Source organism: Phyllostomus discolor, chromosome 1, assembly GCF_004126475.2.
Source record: "Phyllostomus discolor isolate MPI-MPIP mPhyDis1 chromosome 1, mPhyDis1.pri.v3, whole genome shotgun sequence".
Lineage (NCBI taxonomy): Eukaryota > Metazoa > Chordata > Mammalia > Chiroptera > Phyllostomidae > Phyllostomus > Phyllostomus discolor.
In genome coordinates, this window is record NC_040903.2 from 37136943 (window position 1) to 37156161 (window position 19219).

The window sequence follows — 19219 nt, forward strand, 5'->3', positions numbered from 1 at the left end:
TCATTGTAATTAGAAATTTGTAATTCAAGTTTTAAAAATTTAATAGGAATGTCTGCTTTAAAGTAAATGGAGGAACTTGCAGCAGATCAATGTTCCACCTAGAAGAACCAAACAAAGCCGGATAACACGGGAAGCTCAGAGAGCTGTTTAGACAGTGAAAATTATGGGTGTTAAAATTCCAAAAACAAAAGCTTGAAAAATTAAATTTACCTCAATAGCCAATGCTATCCAGGAGCACTTGCCAATCCTGAGTGTGGAAGGGACCTTCAATATGAAAACTATCGCCCCTGTGACTGGGTTATCTACCTGGCACAATTGACGTTAAGAAGGGGAGGATATTCTTGATGGACTCAATCTAACCATGTGAACCCTTAAAAAGGATTGGGCATTCCTGGTGAAAAAATCCAGATGTGAGAGGTAATGAGAAATTATCTCTCCAGTCTCTAAGTACTAAGTGTAACTCTTGACCAACATACAAGGCAAAAACTTAGAGACCTTAGACTTGCAAATGCAAGGAACTGGATTCTTCCAACAGCCTGATAAGCATGAAATCCAATCCTTCTATAGTCAATCCCCCAGATGAGTACACAGCCAGTGTACTCCTTGATGTCAGCCTGGTGAAACTGAGCAGGAACTCTCATGTCATGCCCAGACATCTGACTACAGAAATATAACCTAATAAGTGGGTGCTGTTTTAAGCTGCTAAATTTGTGGTAATTTGTTATGTAGAAATTCTAAGCAAAGACAGAAGGATGAGGATCTGGTTATTTATACTGATGAAAGGCCATTGCACAGAGAACCCAAAAAGTTTTCGGTGTAGACTTCCTAGACCTTTAAATGTGTACCCAGTTTCTGTGTGGAGTAGTATACTAAAAATTAAGTGGTATGCCTCTGAAAAACAGATTAGATTTTTTCAGCAGGTACTTAAAACAGAGGTAAGATCCAAGAAAGTCTAACTGGACTCTCAGTTGAAACTCCTGGACAGATATGGGTGAATCAAAGAAAGACTGAGCCTTACCAAGACTATAACAATCTCTACTCAGTAAAATACCTAATGAATTAAGGGACCATTCTTTTCAGCTAATAGAAAGGGTAAAACCTCTCCAGAGAAAGGTAATATCATCTGGAATCTGTACAATATCCTGCGATCAATCAAACATAACTAGTCACATCAAAGTCAGGGCCACCTGACTGAAAACCACAGAAAATCAATAGACAATAAAAAAAGATCTAACAGTGATATAGATATTAGTTAGTTAATAAAAATATTTAAAATAGCTATTATTAATATGTTCTACAAAATCAATGACAAAGATAAAGTGAAGAATTTTACCAGGGAACTTAACTAAGAAAAAATATAATCATGTTGAAGCTTTGAACTTAAAGCAATGCAATAACTAAAATTAGGCATCGTAGATGGTCTCCTATTATCGGTGAGAAAATTCATGTCAGAGCTTTCTAAAATGAATAAAAATGACCAAATAGTCATTACTCAGCTTAAGTAGTTCATTTTTAATTAAAAATTATAACATGATTTTACACAATGCTCCCTAAGAACCAATTTCCAAATTCCTCCTTATGGCAAGAGGATAAACAGTGCTTGTGAGTTAGTTAAATGCTTTATGTCCAACTATACATGGGAAAAGTCTAAATGTTGGTTCTTCAAATCTGGAAAATAAAATACCAGTTAACCAAGAGAAGACCCAAGCCTTACCACTAAATTTACTGGAGCATTGAAGGCACAAGAATTCACAGCTTGGTAATGTTTCAGAAGTCCCATATGTCTAAAGCTAAACTTCCCTGAGGACTTCATGTAAAAACGAAATTAAAAATTTAATAGTTATCTTGAAAGATACTCCTAATAACTATTGTTCAAGTTCATGAAGCCTGTCACAATGTCCTATTATGAAATGTCTTTAATTTCATTTCCCTCAGAAATGTGAGAAATTAGTCTAAAGATTAATGCCTGATCATAAAGGAATTCAGAAAAATGCTTAACAATAAATAAGTAGCTCCATGAAAATGAACAGATTCTACTTGATCAAAGAAAACACAGACATTCATTTACCTATGAGGTATTGAATCTATTTATATATTAGTTTTTTTGTTTTGTTCTTAAATATAACATTGAAGTTTTTTAACATGCTAACTAGCTGAAATGTTTTAATACATAAGGATAACAAGAAGAAGTGAACACTAAACACTTTTTTCTATTTTTAAGATTTATTTTATTTATTTTTAGAGAGAGGGAAAGGGGCAGAGGATGAGAGGGAGGGAAACATCAACGTGTGTTTGCTTCTCATGCACCAATAACTGGGAACCTGACCTGCAACCCAGGCATGGGCCCTGACTGGGAATTGAATCAGCAACTGTTCAGTTTGCAGGCCAGCACTCAATCCACCGAGCCACATAAGCCAGGGCTAAACTTTTTGTCTTCATTTATACTTCAGACAGTTTTACAAAGCCAAAATTATGTCACCTTTCTATTAAAAGATTGGTTTTTATAAGTAAAAATCATCTTTCAGGATTCTTGAGATAGTGTGCTAATAACGAATATTAACTATTATTATTGTAAATTTAAAATTACTGATGGTCAACTAAAAATAAATTTGTGCAGGTATTGACTGGTATGTAGTAATCAAAGGATCATAATTTTACTTTTCTCAATAAACAAAATATTTGTGTTATCATAATCAATTATTTGCAGGATTTTAAAACATTTTACATAAAATAAAATTGGAAAAGGCATCATGATAATCAAGTTCAAATCAATTGTAAATCGTTTTGGAAATCATAACAAATATAAGTTTATAGTAAATTATTATGAAATAAGTAAATTGCAGGTATGTTTACACAGATGAATTATAAATCTTTACCTTTAAAATAAGCCGATACTTTCTCATTACAGCCATCATTGAATATAAAGATAAGTCTCTAGAATTGTCATAAAATGAACTTTCTGCCAATGCTTCCTTTTTTTTTAGCAGTAGTCATTAAAATGAAAGAAGCCTGTGAAACATTTAAGACCTGAGCTTTCAACATCGCCATGAATACCTTTTCTGCATTTTGGACCCTTTCTATAATTCAACATTTTGTATTTATTTCAAGCTTGGTGAGTGTAAAAATTTTACATTGGTATCTGAATGGTTTTTATTTCTGAACTAGATCTTAAAGTGTGTACTCTAAGTGTATATTAAGAATGACTTGGAGAAACAAATATCGTTGAGGTTTTCATCTTCTCATATTTTAATTGTTATGTTAAAGAATAACCAATAAACAGTAAATAAATGAGAGAATATTCAAGAAATATATTACTCATATTTATCATGATTAAATATGGTTGTGGTTTATGTAACTTTTATGTTTAAGATGACTGAGGCTTGCACTCTATTTTATAGTAGGCAAGGTGAAGAAAAAAATTACATTTTGATTAGCCTGAGATCCTTTCAACTGTTAGGTTAAAAAAAAAAAAAAACTTCCTTGGATTCAGCTTAATATTGAGTAAAGAGAATGAGCTTTGAAATTGATAGATTATTGTTCCTTTTCCACTTCTGCCTCTTGTTAGCTTTTAGAAATTAAACAAATCAATTTATTTTAACCTGAATTTCTTTATTGGCAAAATGATACACATGTACATATCACTACCTATGAAGGAACAGATATAAAATGTTTAAAGCTCTTGGCCCTTAGTAGGCATTCAGTGAATGGTACCTACTCCTAAATGTCCTGGCCCTCCACTGTCAAATATTCTGCTCAGTGGCTTGAAAGAGTTAATGAACAGAAAACAACATTGACCAATGGTAAATCTGAGGTATGTGTAAAATGACTAAACTTAAAATTCGTGGTATGTGGACTTCCGCTTAAGATCAAGGTATAGGAAGACATGCTTCACCTCCTCATGCAACCACAAAAAGAATCACAACTAACCTCAAAATAAAAAACACCCAAACCTGCCAGAAAACTGAAATGTATGGAAGCCTGACAACCAGAGATTTAAAGAAGCCATATTCATCCAGACAGGCAGGAGGGGTGGAGACAGGGAACTGGGTCAGAGAGGATGTGGTGTGGCACCAGACAGGTGGCAGTGGTGATGGAAGAATGGGCAGCCTCACATTCCTGTGTGGTGGATGAAAATTAGGAGGGATACCTTGGGAGCAAGCAATCCCAGCCAAGGCCATACAGCGAAGCCCAGGGATCCGGTGCCCAGAAATAAAGCCTCATAATTTCTGGCTGCAAAAATCAGGGAAGGTTGGGATCACAGAATAAACTGTCAGTTTCTCAGGAGGGTCCACTTAAAGGGTCCACACATACATAGAATGTACATAAACTAACCCAATCTGGGAACCACCACCAGAGTAACAGCTAGAAGGGTGCCACTCACATATAGGAAGTGAGTAAAGTGACTGAAAAGGGGTGACTGCCAGTTAAGGGTCCAGAAGCCAGGCAATGGCATTGTCCCCTCTTCAGATACCTCTCCCCACACACAGACCTACAAAGCAGTGAAGCAGGCTGCCCCACCCTGACAAATACTTGAGACTCCACCTCATACAACTTAACAGGTATGATAAGACAGGGAGTCAAAGCAGCTCTACTTAATACACAGAAACAAACACAGGGAGGATGCCAAATTGAAGAGAAAAATAAATATGTCCTGAATGAAAGAAGAGAACAAACCCCAGAAAAAGGACAAAATGAAATGGAGATAGCAAACCTATTAGTTGCAGAATTCAAAACACTGGTGATCAGAATGCTCAGAGAACTCATTGAGTACGGCAAAAATATAAGGGCAGAAATGAAGGCTACACTAAGTGAAATAAAGAAAAATACTCAGGGAACCAATAGTAAAGGGAAGGAAGGTGAAATTCAAATCAATGATTTGGAACACAAGGAAGAAATAAGCATTCAACCAGGACAGAATGAAGAAACAAGAATTCAGAAAAATGAAGAAAGTATAAGGCTCTGGGACATCTCCAAATGTACCAACATCCAAATCACAGTTATAACGGAAGGAAAAGAGGAAGATAAGAAATTGAAAACTTATTTGAAAAAAAAAGAAAACTTTCTTAATTTGGGGAAGGAAATAGACATTCAAGTCCAGGAAGCACAGAGAGTCCCAAACGAATTGGACCCAAAGAGGACCACACCAAAACACATCATAATTAAAACGCCAAAGTTCAAAGATAAAGAGAGAATTCTAGGAGCAGCAAGAAAAAAGAAGAGAGTTACTTACAAAGGAGTTCTCATAAAACTAACAGTTGATTTCTCAAAAGAAACTTTGTAGGCACCAAGGTACTGGCAAGGAGCCAAAGTGATAAAAAGTAAAATTACTGTATCTAGCAAAGCTATGATTTAATATTGAAGAGCACATAAAGTGCTTGCCAGACATGGCAATGCTAAAGGAGTCCTTTATTACATGAAATGTAATAAACATCATCAGGCCCTTACTACATGAAATATAACATGTAATACAACATCATCAAGTCCTTATTACATGAAATGTTAAAGGGATTTATTTAAGAAAAAGAAGATCAAAACTGTGAACAGTAAAATGACAACAAACAACTCTCAACTGAATAAAAAAAACAAAAACAAAAACAAAACAAACTAAGCAAACAACTCGAACAAGAACAGAATCATAGATGTGGAGATCACATGGAGGGGTATCAGTGGGAAAGGGGAAGAAAGGCAATGGTAGAAAATGAACTGGGATTAAGAAGCATAATTGGTAGCTACAAAATAGATGGGGAGGTTAAGAATAGTATAGGAAATGGAGAATCCAAGGAACTTATATCCATAACTCATGGACGTAAAATAAGGGGGGATTGCTGGTGGGAAGGTGGGTACTAGGTAGAGGATAGCAAAGGTGGAAAAACTGGAACAACTGTAATAGCATAACAAATAAAATATACTTTAAAATAGTCATGGCATGCTCTGCCTCTTAGAATCAAATCCCACAATGAACATCCCCTTCTTGCTAATCTACAAGTGTTGCAATGACTTTCTCATCATTTGCTTTCATAATGGGCCCTGGCAGGTCTTATCCTGGGTAAGACTCTTGCTTAGGCACTAAAGACACTTTTGCGTGGAGCCCATTTCAGCCTTAGATGAGGGCTGAAACCTTTCCCACAATATTCCTAGAAACCTTTGTTTTTCTCACAACGTTGCTAGAAACCTTTGTTTTCTTCTCCTTGCTCAGGAGAAGATGTAATTAATGGGGAAGGGGAGAAGGGTTTTGCAGTAACTAGTATAAAGGACACATGCACAATAACAAGATGGGGTGGAAATGGGAGGGAGGAGGGGAGAGATGGGGGGTGCTGGGATGGGAGTAAAGAGCAGAAAACTGTACTTGAACAACATTTAAAAAAAGAAAAAAGAAAATGTGATGCATGTTTCTCCTTTTCAGTCTCTTCCATCACAAATGCTAGTCTTTACCTTCCCTATCAAGGCAAATTGTTTTCCTTGACACTTTTTTGGCATACTTTGAATTATATGTTACTTTTTTTCTGTCATGGTTTTTATCTCCTATTTAGAATTCATTTTCCAGGTTGAGGGTCCATACAAAAGAACTACAAAATTTCTAGGGATCATCATGAATGAACTTATGAAATTATGGTAAGATATGTTATTGCTAAATCTGACTCACTGAGATTCACAATATATATGTATATATATTGCTAAATTCTGATTCACTGACTCACTGAGTTAAATCATCAACTCAAACTTCCTTACTCAGTCCAGACCTCCTCTGAACTTCAGTCGAATTTTTTAACACTTTCAGTTCATATACTTGGCCTCATATTATAGTTTTTTACATGCGTGCCTTCATGTTTATAGTTGCTGTTTTAAGCACCCAGGAAAAGCAAGAGAGAGGACAATAAACTTTAGATGTCATGCAAACACAGGTTGAATTTCCAGCCTCACAATTACTATGTGGCTTTAAAATAGTTATCTTAATCTTGGTTCAATTGCTCTCTTACTGTATGATAGCTAACCTCTCTGTTTCCTGGTCTCCTCATCTATAGAATGGAGATAACAATAGTTTTTTTTTTAAAATATACAAGTGTTGTGATGAATAAATAAGGTATTTCCTACTGTGTTTAGAACAGTTACTTATATATAGTAAATGGGTTAAAATATTAGCTTTTAGCCCTGGCTGGTGTAGTTCAGTGGATTGAGCGCAGGCTGCGAACCAAAGTGTCGCAGGTTCAATTCCCAGGCAGGGTACATGCCTGGGTTGTAAGCCATGACCCCCAGCAACCGCACATTGATGTTTCTCTCTCTCTCTCTTTCTCCCTCCCTTCTCTCTCTAAAAATAAATAAATAAAATATTTAAAAATATATTAGCTTTTATAGTAATAATAATTACTCTTATATTATTAAATATTATTATGTTCTTTACATTTTAATTTTTACAATATGTATGATAATACTCCATTCCAGGATTATTGTATGAGTTAAGGGTGATATTTTATTAGAAAATATCTAAATTAATTTCTGAAACTTAATCTGGATTTTGTAAATACTGGTCTATCTTCTGTCCCAAACCCCAAGTAAACCTAATTTTCTTCATATCAAATAGAATATTCTACTCACTTTTCAAAGTACCAAATCCTCTTACACATAATGGTATTTCTTTGTCTCTCTATTTCTTTTCTTTGTCATTTTGATCATATCTTTATGCTTTTTAAAATAATGACATTTCAATAAATGTATATTAAATCATATTAAATGAAATGAATGGAACAGAATTCTACCAAAAAAAAATTCTTGGTAAAGTTGGTTTTTCCCAGCAACCTTCAGTGATTTATCATTTCAGATAATAACAATTTAAAGATTATGACAAATAGTCCTAATATTCACTATCCATATTAAAATAATTTGAAGATTTCCCACCTTTTCCAAACCTCTGTAGAAATCTCTTGTTCTTAAATTAAAATAATCTGTTGAAATTAAAAGATAACTTAAGGAAAATTATACCAAAATCCAGAAATAGCTAAATGAAAAGTTCTACTATCAAGTGAAGACATTTTAATCCATTCAACAAAAAAACTTATTGAATGCATATTATATTTACTTAGGGGCTAGATATTATGGGCCACAAAGACATATAAGAAATGATCATTTTCACTTTTTAAGTGGCAGAAATGCCTAATGACTATGTTGCACATCTGAAGCTAATATAATGTTGTATGTCCATTGTAATTTTAAAATAAATAAATAATTTTAAATGATTTTGTATATACAATAGGTAATTATTTTAAGTAAAATACTTAACATGTAACTGAGTAAATAACACGAAGGAACAATAGCGTCATAAAGTAGACATAGAACAAACTACTCCATGAGTTCTGAAATTAAGAATATTTCTAACTGAAAAATGAGGAAACATTAAAATAAGATAGTACCTGAATTAAGTCTTAAAGCAGGTATAAATATGTTGATAAGTCAAGATGGAGAGAAGAGTATCATCGAACTCTCCAGAGTGAAGGAGTACTTAGGGCATTGAATTATATCACAAAACAGGTAGGTTCAAGTCTTAAGCCCTGGTACCTATGAATGTGACTTTATTTGTAAATAAAACTTTTGCAGATATAATCAACCTAAGATGAAGTCATAATGGATTAGAATGAGTGTTATATCCAATGGCTGGTGCCCTACAAAAAAAAAAAAAAAAAAAAAAAAAAAACAGAAAAACTTGGAGATGTGTAAACACACAGAGGGAAGAAATTCATGTGACTACAGCGGCAGAGATTGGAGTAATGACACTATGAACCAAGGAACACCAAGCATGACTTGCACCAAGAGCACTGACTATGGCAAGATAACTAACTAATAAAATATTTAACACCAGGCTGTAAATGATGCCTTCTTTAGATTTAGTTAAGATTCCAAAGATCCAGGATGTACCTGTCACTTAAGAATATTAAAAAGTCAAGATTTTGTTGGAAAATACCTAATCAACTTACTATAACCAGATTTAACCAGTTAAATAAACCAGATTTTTTCTTCTTCTTTTTCATGATTCCAAGTGATACACTTGACTCTAAGCATTGTGCTTCATTGATATTGGATAATAGTCAGATGATATCATTAAATAAACAATATGTTAAATTATAGACCTGACTCAGCAAAATATTGACTTTATATTAAATAGTTTTAGATATTGATACATTTCTTGGTACTGTGTATAAGTGCAGAACTTAATGGAAGCATATAGTTCCTGATTTGTTCATTTTTTTAGTAATGGAAGGCAAAGACTACCATATCCTTTGTCGATATTTCTTAAAATGATGGTTAAGAGGTGTATATAGTGTGCCAGGTGATACCTGACAACTTCAAAGGATAACAGTACATATATTTCTATAGGCTAAATTTTAGGGATACTAAAAAGGGAATTAAATGTGTAATAAGAAAGCAAGCACAGCAATAAACTAATAGCTAACAGCACTGGTTCTAAAGCCACAGAGCCTCAGTTTATCCTATTTAGCCAATCATTAGCTTTGTGAATTTGGGTAAGTTTCTCAACCCATATGTGTCTCAATTTTCCTCATCTATCACTTCTCATTAGTATAATCCTATAATATTTAATGTGACTATTAATCAAGCTAACATATGTAAACCAGTTGGAAGAATAATGCCTGACACCAGAGTTGGATTTCCCATGAAGATATAAACCTTAGTATTAGGTACTTGCTCTTGCATTGCTCATCCCCAGTCTTGGAAGTCACCTTACAATGTTTTTGCAGGCTCACATCTTTTTGTAAATATGCAAAAATAAGACATCTATCCATAATTACCTAAGACAGTTGTCTGTTTCCATTCCAATTCCCTCTTCATCAGCTTTATTTCATGTCAAGTGAATTGGAGTGACCCTGGGCATTCGGAATCAACTAAGGTTAAGCTGAGGTGAGGACATGTTGCATTTAGATTCAGTGGGATAATTTGTGTGTCTAGTTAAGATATTACTGATTATCTTAGTGATGGTATGCCTTCCAGGATCACACCTAGCTTACTGGGTTGATACACTGTGCCATACTGTAAAGGGAAAGAAGATAAATTTGTCTTGTAGCAAGGTGAGCTTGTCCTATAGCATCTGACAGGGGAAGTATGTGGGTAGTTAAGAAGAAATATGGTTTGAAATGTATGCAACCAGAAGACAGTTTCTAGAAAATTCTTTCAAGTCTTGCAGCTTAACATGAAATAAAGTTAATAAAAGCTTTCCCAAATTCAGAAACAGTCCAAAACTTTTACATGACATTATAAATAATAAATTGTGATGCTAAATGAAGTTTTTCTAATGTCAGTATGAAAAAAAATAAGCAATTAGTTTTGCTAGAAGGATGACTAAATTATCTTTGTATTATCTCTGTAGAAAATGATAGTGTATAATTGTTGCCATTTGAAGAGGTCATCAAAGAGTATGAAGACAAAGGAGAAAGTAATATAGAAGTATGTTATACATTTAATTATAAAGATGTTTTAATTTTTCAGGATTTTATGATCTTGCAGTATTCTAAATAAATGTTCACTTACATACTTAATATTTTTAGTTTTATTTTTCAATTATAGTTGACATCCAATAATATTTTATATTAGTTTCAAGTGTACAGCATAGTACTAAGACATTTATGTAATTTACAAAGTGATTTCTCTGATAAGCCTAGTACCCACCTGGCCACATACATAGTTATCATGATATCATTGACTATTTTCCCTATGCTGTACTTTACATCCTTGTGACTATTCTTGACTACCAATTTTTACTTCTTAATCTCTTCACCTCCTCCGTCACCCCTCCCCCCTAGAAACCATCAGTTTGTTCTCTGCATTTTTGAGTCTGTTTCTGTTTTGTTTGTTTGTGTATTTTGCTCTTTAGACTCCACATGTAAGTGAAATCATATGGTATTTTTATATACATAATTTTATATTTTTAATGAGCAAAAAAATTGTATTAGCTTCAGGATCTGCAAAGCCCAGATCAACCCCTGCCTGTTTTATATTAAGAATTAACCATACAGCTATTAAAAATGTTTATGTAACTGTATAAAAATATAAATATAAATAAGCACATACATACTTAAATATGTATGAATGTTAAAAGTGCCCCCCCTTTTTTGCTCTAGCTAGTGTGACTCAGTGCATCGAGCACCAGCCTGTGAACTGAAAGGTTGCTGGTTCAATTCCCAGTCAAGGCACATACCTGGGTTGTAGGCCAGGTCCCACATTAAGGGTGTGTGAGAGGCAACTGACTGATGTTTCCCTCATACATGTTTCTATCCATCTCTTTCTCCCTCCCTTCCCCTCTCTCTAAAGAACAAATAAAATCTTTTAAAAAATACTCACTTTTAAATGTAAGCCTGAGAGTACAAAGGAAGTTACAGCTCACAGAGATCAGACTCTACCATGGCCGTGTATGAAATGTCTGCTGTTTCATTCAGCAGACGTTTATTGAACGCCCACTAAGTGCTGAATGGAAAACAAATTGAACACTTGCTGTCTTTGTTTTAAAAAAGCAGACTGTCCAAAGGGAGAGTTGTTGTAAGACGGATGAATGACAATGGTGAAAGGAAAGAGAAAAGCAGAGAAGGAGGGAGGAATGGAAAAGAAAAGAAAGGAAAGGGAAAGTACCGGAAGGGAAGGAAGGGGAGGGGAAAGGGAAGGAGGGGAAGGAAAGCAAAACATTTTTACTTCATTTTGTGTACTTGAGACCTTGGATTTTACAATACCTCTCTATTATTTTCTGAATGCTACTTATTCTTATATCATCCCAATAAAAATTCATTGAGAATAGCAAACAAGAGACATTATATAACCCCAATTAATTGCAATATAAAATATTTCCAGATATTAAGTCAAAAGAGTGATTTAGCAATGATGTATAGCAAGCAAAAGAATGGTAAAAAAAAATAGTGAAATAGGAAAAATGGACAAAGTTGTTTTCTCCTTTATATAACTGATATAATTCTGGAAATTCAAAACCTAATTTTTATAAAATCTCTGTAAGCTATTCCTCAACATAATATAGAAAATCTGTCTTTAAAATGAAGATTGATTTTAATTATAAATAGCCAAGTGACAAAAGTAGGAAATCAGACTGAAAATATGGAATGAAAGGTAGTTAAGTATATAGATCAATAGAAAACTTGGGGAATTCACATAAAGAAGTAACAAAAATAGCATAGGAATAGATTTTAATATCTTACTGTGTCTTCCATCAGTTAATGAGTTAAATAAAATTTTTGACACATATTCATTTTATACAAGTATTTCTATGAAAGTCTTAATTTTATACTTTTTTTGGTAAATATGTTATTTATTCATTTTTAGACAGAGGGGAAGGGAGGGAGAAAGAGAGAGAGAGAAACATCAGTGTGTAATTGCCTCTCGTGCCCACCTCCCACCCACTGGGGACCTGGCCTGCATGCAACTGAGGCATGTGCCCTGAATGGGAATCAAACCAGAGACCCTTTGGTTTGCAGGCCTGCACTCAATCCATCAGCCAGGGCTTAATTTTATACTCTTAAAAACTATCTACCAAGATGCCCTATGATTTCACATGAAAGAGCAGGTAAAAAGTGCTGCCAGACAATTTCATACCTAATAAATAGCTTAAACCCAGGCACATCATTTCTTAAACTCTCAGAGACGAATCACAAACATCAGTAGAACTTTCCAATGCTCTATTTCTTCTTTTCTGATAATTTTGTGTTTTATTTAGTTTTTGTGTTGCTCACAGAGGATAAATTTTTACCCATTGGTGGCAGCAACAATTGAGAATTTGGTTTTATGGTTTGATCATTTCTGAAAATGGGTTAGTAGACTATAGAGAGTTATTCTCTGTTGGGTGAGAACTGAGAGAAAATTGGGTTTATTTGTGTTCTTATAAAAAAGTAACTCACAACTGTTTAAAAATTCCAAGATCATTTACCTCAGTTTACTTAAAGTATATGATCTTGGTAAACTTAAAGTAACTCTTTGGCAAATAAGACCACTTTAATAATTTTGGTTTAATAAAAACAACTATGTCTTTTCTCTGACACTGTTTTCCAGTTTTCTTTGTTTTAAGCATAGTTCAAAGTTACCTTTTATTATACTTGGGCTTGCTTTTCCTAAACAAGTTTTACTTATTTTAAACCTGATCAAATAAGCTAACTTTATTCCTACATAATGTTTAAGAATGTTAAAATGTAAATTTGTGTTCAACTACATTGAATTATTTTGGCACTTGATTTCAACACTAGTTATATTTTGTAGTATGTCAACTTTAAAAGCTTCCAAATCGTTTAAAGTAACTTAAAACCTTAGATTGATATTAAATTGAATTAATTATGAATATCCATTGGATACCTAATTAGTTTGTAAGGTAGAACACTGAAACATCCAAATCACTGAAACATCCAAATCACTGATGAATACTCATAACTTAAAATTTATATGATGTACTTATTTTTCTATGCTATAGAGGCTATGTATTGGTGTAATGCTAACAAATATTCATTTTTTTTCTAATTTAGGGAAGTGTAAAAGTGATGTATAACTATCAAAATCTGTATTTTGTATTTATTTTCACAAATTTTGCTAATCTGTTAAAATGTTTATGCAAGACAGACAGGTCCCTACCATCCTCTGTCCAATCTACCCAGTGTTCCCTGTCAAATAGAAGTTAGTTGCCTCTGTTAGAAATCATAATCAATATGAATAATTGAAACAGCACTACAATGGGAACTAAGAATTAAAGTTTTTGTTTTTTAAGGCAAGAGTAATTGGTCCCAAAACAGGGGTTTCCCAAACTTTTGGGTCTTTAGAGTCTACACAATCTTAGGAATTATTAAGGATCCCCAAGAGCTTGTATTTATGTGAATTATAGTTACCAATATGTAATCGAAACTGATTAAATGAAAACTGATTATTTTAAAATATATTTTTTATTTGAAGACCATAATGATGACTACACTGAATCTTGACATAAAACATTAATATAATCATGAAATTTTTTAACTGGTGGATTCCCCAAGAGCTGTCCTAAAGTAATGTGTTAATTCAAGAATATGAAAAAGCATAATAAAGAAAAACGTGGGAGGCAAATTTTATTTGTCTTGAATTACAATACCTACCTAAGTTTGAAAATAAGCTGTGAAATACATTAAAATTGAATAATTTGTTCAATCTGATTGGCTTGCTTTCCTGGTTTACTGATAAATACCTTTACCTCAATATGAAAGGTAATTCTTAACCTTCCATGTAATCTACCTACCTTGTAATATTCTACATTTTACCAGAATAATTTCCTGTGCTTTATATTAACTTTATTATATTCTTGATTATTTAAGGGAAAACAAAAAGAAAACCAAAGTTCTCACTTATCAAAAACTAAGTTTCCTTTACAATAATGCCACCATCAAGATTTTTTAAGGCATTATTGTCACTTAAATAGTTAAGCATCTGCCCAAATCTTTCCTGAAAAGGGGGATTATTTTTTTCTTTTGAAAAATCCAGTTCTACATATAGGAAAATATAATAATACTTTCTGGATATTTTTACACCTAAAACTATCAGACTTTAATCAGAGGTTCGCTGAGAAATTACAAAACCTTGTTCTTTTACTTCTTTAAAACGGTAGCTGGAAATATCAAATTAGGTTTGTTTGATGAGTTGCATGGGAACAACTGCCAAATCAGAAGTAACGCTAAAACTTCCTTAAGTTATCCCTGGCTGGCGTAGCTCAGTGGATTGAATGCGGGCTGCGAACCAAAGTGTCCCAGGTTCAATTCCCAGCTAGGGTACATGCCTGGGTTGCAGACCATAACCCCCAGCAATCGCACATTGTTGTTTCTCTCTCTCTCTCCCACTCCCTTCCCTCTCTAAAAATAAATAAGTAAATCTTTAAAAAAAAAAACCAGAAACTTCTTTAGGTTAAATTAATATTGGTACAATGTTATTAATGTAAACATTTTAGAAATATTATACTTCATGGGAAGTCTTTGGGTATTTGTTAGTGCCCTTGCTTTAAATACCATTTGACTTCAGGGAAAACATTGATCAAAACTTTTAAGAAATAGTATTTATAAGTTTTCCTGTATTTGTCAGAGTTCTGATAGTGCTTTGCTTGATAATATTAGTCAATAGCAATGCGATGTTATCAGTCATAATTTTAGTTATCACTTAAAATGTCCATAAGTCATCATTTCCTTTAATTTAAATCTAGTATTTTCTAGACGTGTGGTTCAAAGGGCGGTTTGGTGCACAGCGAACTAATCTATGGTGATATATATATAAAAGATTTGTAGGTTCTACTCCAGAGTTTACTTGATATTTTTGGTATACTCTTGATATATATGTTATATTTCAAGATTTCATATGTCACATTTCAAGATCTTTTTCTTCTGTTAAAAAGTCCATCTATTTTTTAGAAATCAGTTAAGACAGTCACTGACTTTTTTTGAAAGAAAAAGTAGATCAGTCTCCTTCAACAAAGGACAGTCTGAAATGCTTGTGGAAGAGGATTATGCTAGGTACTTCAAGCTATTGATACTTCAAAGAACAGAAGTGGGGAGCATGCTTCTGACCTGACATTGTTAAGATCACTTTTAGACTGTACCAGTGGACTGTTAGAGTTCCCAGAACTCTTTCTAGCTGAGAAGTAAATGGCTTCATGAAAATGCTGACCCACCATCCAAAAAAATAAGAATTATGTAGGATTAAGTGAACTGATGAGGGAAATTTTAATGTTTTTCTTTGACGGGTGAATATTATTAATATTGCTTTAATGTTCTTTTTCCTGAATATATAAGAAAGTATTTTCTTTTTGTTAGGCTATCTGAAACCCAGAGTTGAGTAAACTCTGCTTTTGAAAATTGAAATAAAATATTTTAAATCATACATATTCTCACTGATCGCTGAATACAGAAATTCCCCCCACTTTTCCTTTTATTTTTTATGACAATGTTTATTTGCATAGGTTTGTTGAGAAAAAGCTTCTCTTTGCCAGGATATAAAAGAACAAAATGATTATACAAGGACAGCTTTATCTCAAATGTCATTTATCTCAAGAACAATGCTTATTTAATCAGATATGACAAGTTGCTTTTAAGAAACAAAGGCTGGCTTTATTTGAAATACAATGCCTACAAAACCCTCTCAGGAACTGTCTGATAACCGGTTTGCAAGGTCCAGTCTTACAGGTAGTAAGAAAGGTTCCTTCCTACTGGGTCAAGAGTCTTAGAAAATTTGGAGCATTGCTGTTACAGAACACAGCCAATGCTGTTCTAGAACAGCTATGGGATTCAATTGGCCACCACCAAGCAGCATACTGTCAAGGCAAGAGTTTGGCAAAACATTGCCAAAGGAAAGGGGTTGTTTATTTGAAGGTTAGAGAGATTTAGAATAATGGCAGATTTCTGTCATTAAGTTCTGCTCCCTTTACTTCCCAGGCCGGCACTCAATCCACTGAGCCACACCAGCCAGGGCAAGTCCTGCTCCCTTTATGTCACCCAAAAATGGATAGCCCTGTCTCCCTCTGCCAAGCCAAGCCAGATCAGTTTCAGAATATGCCACTTAAAGTGCCATCCTTGAGAAACACAGAAGTCTGCAGTTCAGCATTCCTGGTCACAGTTCAGCTCCATACATCTCTCACATGTCTGTGTGTTTGGCCAGGCAGGTCCCCGGCAGCTCTGGCAGCTCTGCTGCTGTCTTCTACAGGCAGACCCCCAGATAGACCTCCAGACAGGCCTCCCAACCTTGTGGCAGACTTCCCCCACATGTGGCAGACTTTCAGGCAGACTTCCAGACTTTGTGGCAGACCTCACGGCAGAACTCCAGTTTGTCAGCCCACTTCATTTTTAAATGCTCGGCTCAGAACTTCCTGAGTGGTCGAATGTCCAGCTCTTCTTATGGTGCATTAGTATCTGCCATTTTCATCAGCTCCCCAGCTTCTTTGATCCACTTTCCGGCTTCCATCTTTAGTCAAGGCAAGAGTCCCCACCCACGTATGGGCATCCAGGATGGGCGTCTGTTCTTGAAGCTCGTGCAAGTGCTGCACGAGCTCCCCCCACACCCCCGGGCTATGTCGCAAGTCACTCTGCTGAGTCACTGAGCCAGTGCACATTCTCAGAGTCAGGTACGCAATTTGCAGATTTAGCAGCTCCACTCTTCAGGAAGGCAAGGGATGTTAATCTGCCTTTGTTATGTGATATTCCTTAAAGGCTGTACTTTCTACTTTTGGGGCATTCTTTCCCCTGCCACCCTGTAGGATTTGGGGGGATGTCGGGTACCCTTATTTTCAGGGCATCGAGGCTCTGCACCCCTTTACATTATGAGAAAAGAAAAAGAAACACCCAAAGTTAGCTACTGCAAGTGAAGTAATGTGAAGGGAAGAGATATTTTGGGCTTGTTTAAGAGCTTTCATAAGTCAAAGCTGAAGTTACCGATGAAAATTTCCAGATAAAAGTTAACCTAGTGGTGTTTGTAATTGTTAAATATTACATGGATCTTGATTAGCAGAAAGTTTAAGAATGCCTATATGGTAAAGTCATACTCTTACAGCACCCGTGTAAGTAATCAGACCAAACCTAGTGAGACCAGCATTATTTTGTACTCAAGAAAATATTTCTGTGTTTATTATGATTGTAAAGTAAGGGGAGACTTGTGAAACAATTTGAAATGTACCAAAATAATTACTAGGTATATTAAATGGAGAACTATATGTTATCTATAGTGCACCCTTATGGGTATCTGACTCTATGGGGTCTGCCTTTTCCTTGTCTTTGACCTGCAGTATTTCTCATGAATTGTTGTCTTTGGTCCAAGACCCCCAGTGGCTGTCTGAAAGCAGATAGTACCAAATCCTATAGAAACAACATTTTTTCCTACACATACGCTCATACCTGTGATACAGTCTAATTTAAAAATTAGGCACAGTCCGAGGTTCACAACAATAATTAATAATAAATTACACTTGCAATAATATACTATGATAAAAGTTATGTGACTGTGGTCTCTTGAAATATTTCATCATACTACGCTCACTTTTTCACTTAAAGAAAGTATTTTAGGTCTTCCCTTAGCCATACCCAAATTGCCATCATCTGTACTCTTGCAGTTTGAGACCATCATTAAGTAAAATAAATGTTACTTGAACACAAATAATGTGATACTGAGACAGTGGGTCTGATAACCCTCTTCTACTTAATGGAGGAGGAGCCTGTGCAGCGTGGAGACGTTGACAAAGGGATGAGTTATGTAGCTGGCCAATCAAGACAATGAAAGATATCATCACACTACTTAGAATGGCACGCAATTTAAGACTTATGAAATGTTTGTTTCTGGAATTTTCCACTCAATATTTTTGGATTGTGGCTGACCACCAGAAACAAACCAAGGAAAGTGAAACTGGATAAAGAATGACAACTATATTTTATAACTTTGTAAGTTAAAATAACGAAAATGAGCCTTGACCATGGATGTGCAAATTAATTAAGTTTAGTGGAATGAAGCCAATTATTGCTCTGTGCATATTGACCAATTTTGCATCTATTAAGCAAATTTATTAGAATGTTTATTATGGATTGCTCTTTGGATTTTCCTACAAACTGATCACAATATCCTACTGTATCCCTCATTATTTAATAAATTATATAGCATTATTGGCATATGTTCATTTAAAATATAAGAAGTACACACAATAAGTAGAATACTTGAATAAGTACAAGGGGAATAAATATGCTTTAGTAAGCAGGAGGAGAATGAATATACCTCCAAGGTTCAAGATAAAGCATCTTAAATAAATTTAAAGATCGAATATACAATTAAGTCTTCATTTTGATCTTGCAAATGCTATGAAGATAAAATGCATTAAAAAAAGCTTAGATTTTAAAGTCTTATGTTAGCACATTTTATATATCTTCATTTTCTATAACAGTTTGGCCTATCTCTCAGAAACTATTTTTATGAGCACTGTTCAGTCACATAGTTTTATTGGTTTAAATTGGGTAAAAGGCACAAGGGTGGCATTTCTGAAGCAGTGCAAAAGTTCTGTCACCTAAAAAAAAAGGTATCTCTGAAATGAGAAAAACTAAACTCTCTCTATTGAGTAGTGTGCTCTTAAAGATAGATTTCTAAAAACTGACCATTTTTATCAGCCCACAAAATTTCACATTCCTGCTTTTGCTTATCAGTGTGGTGACAGTAAGTGCCCATTGTAGAGACCATCTCTAGCCTCAGG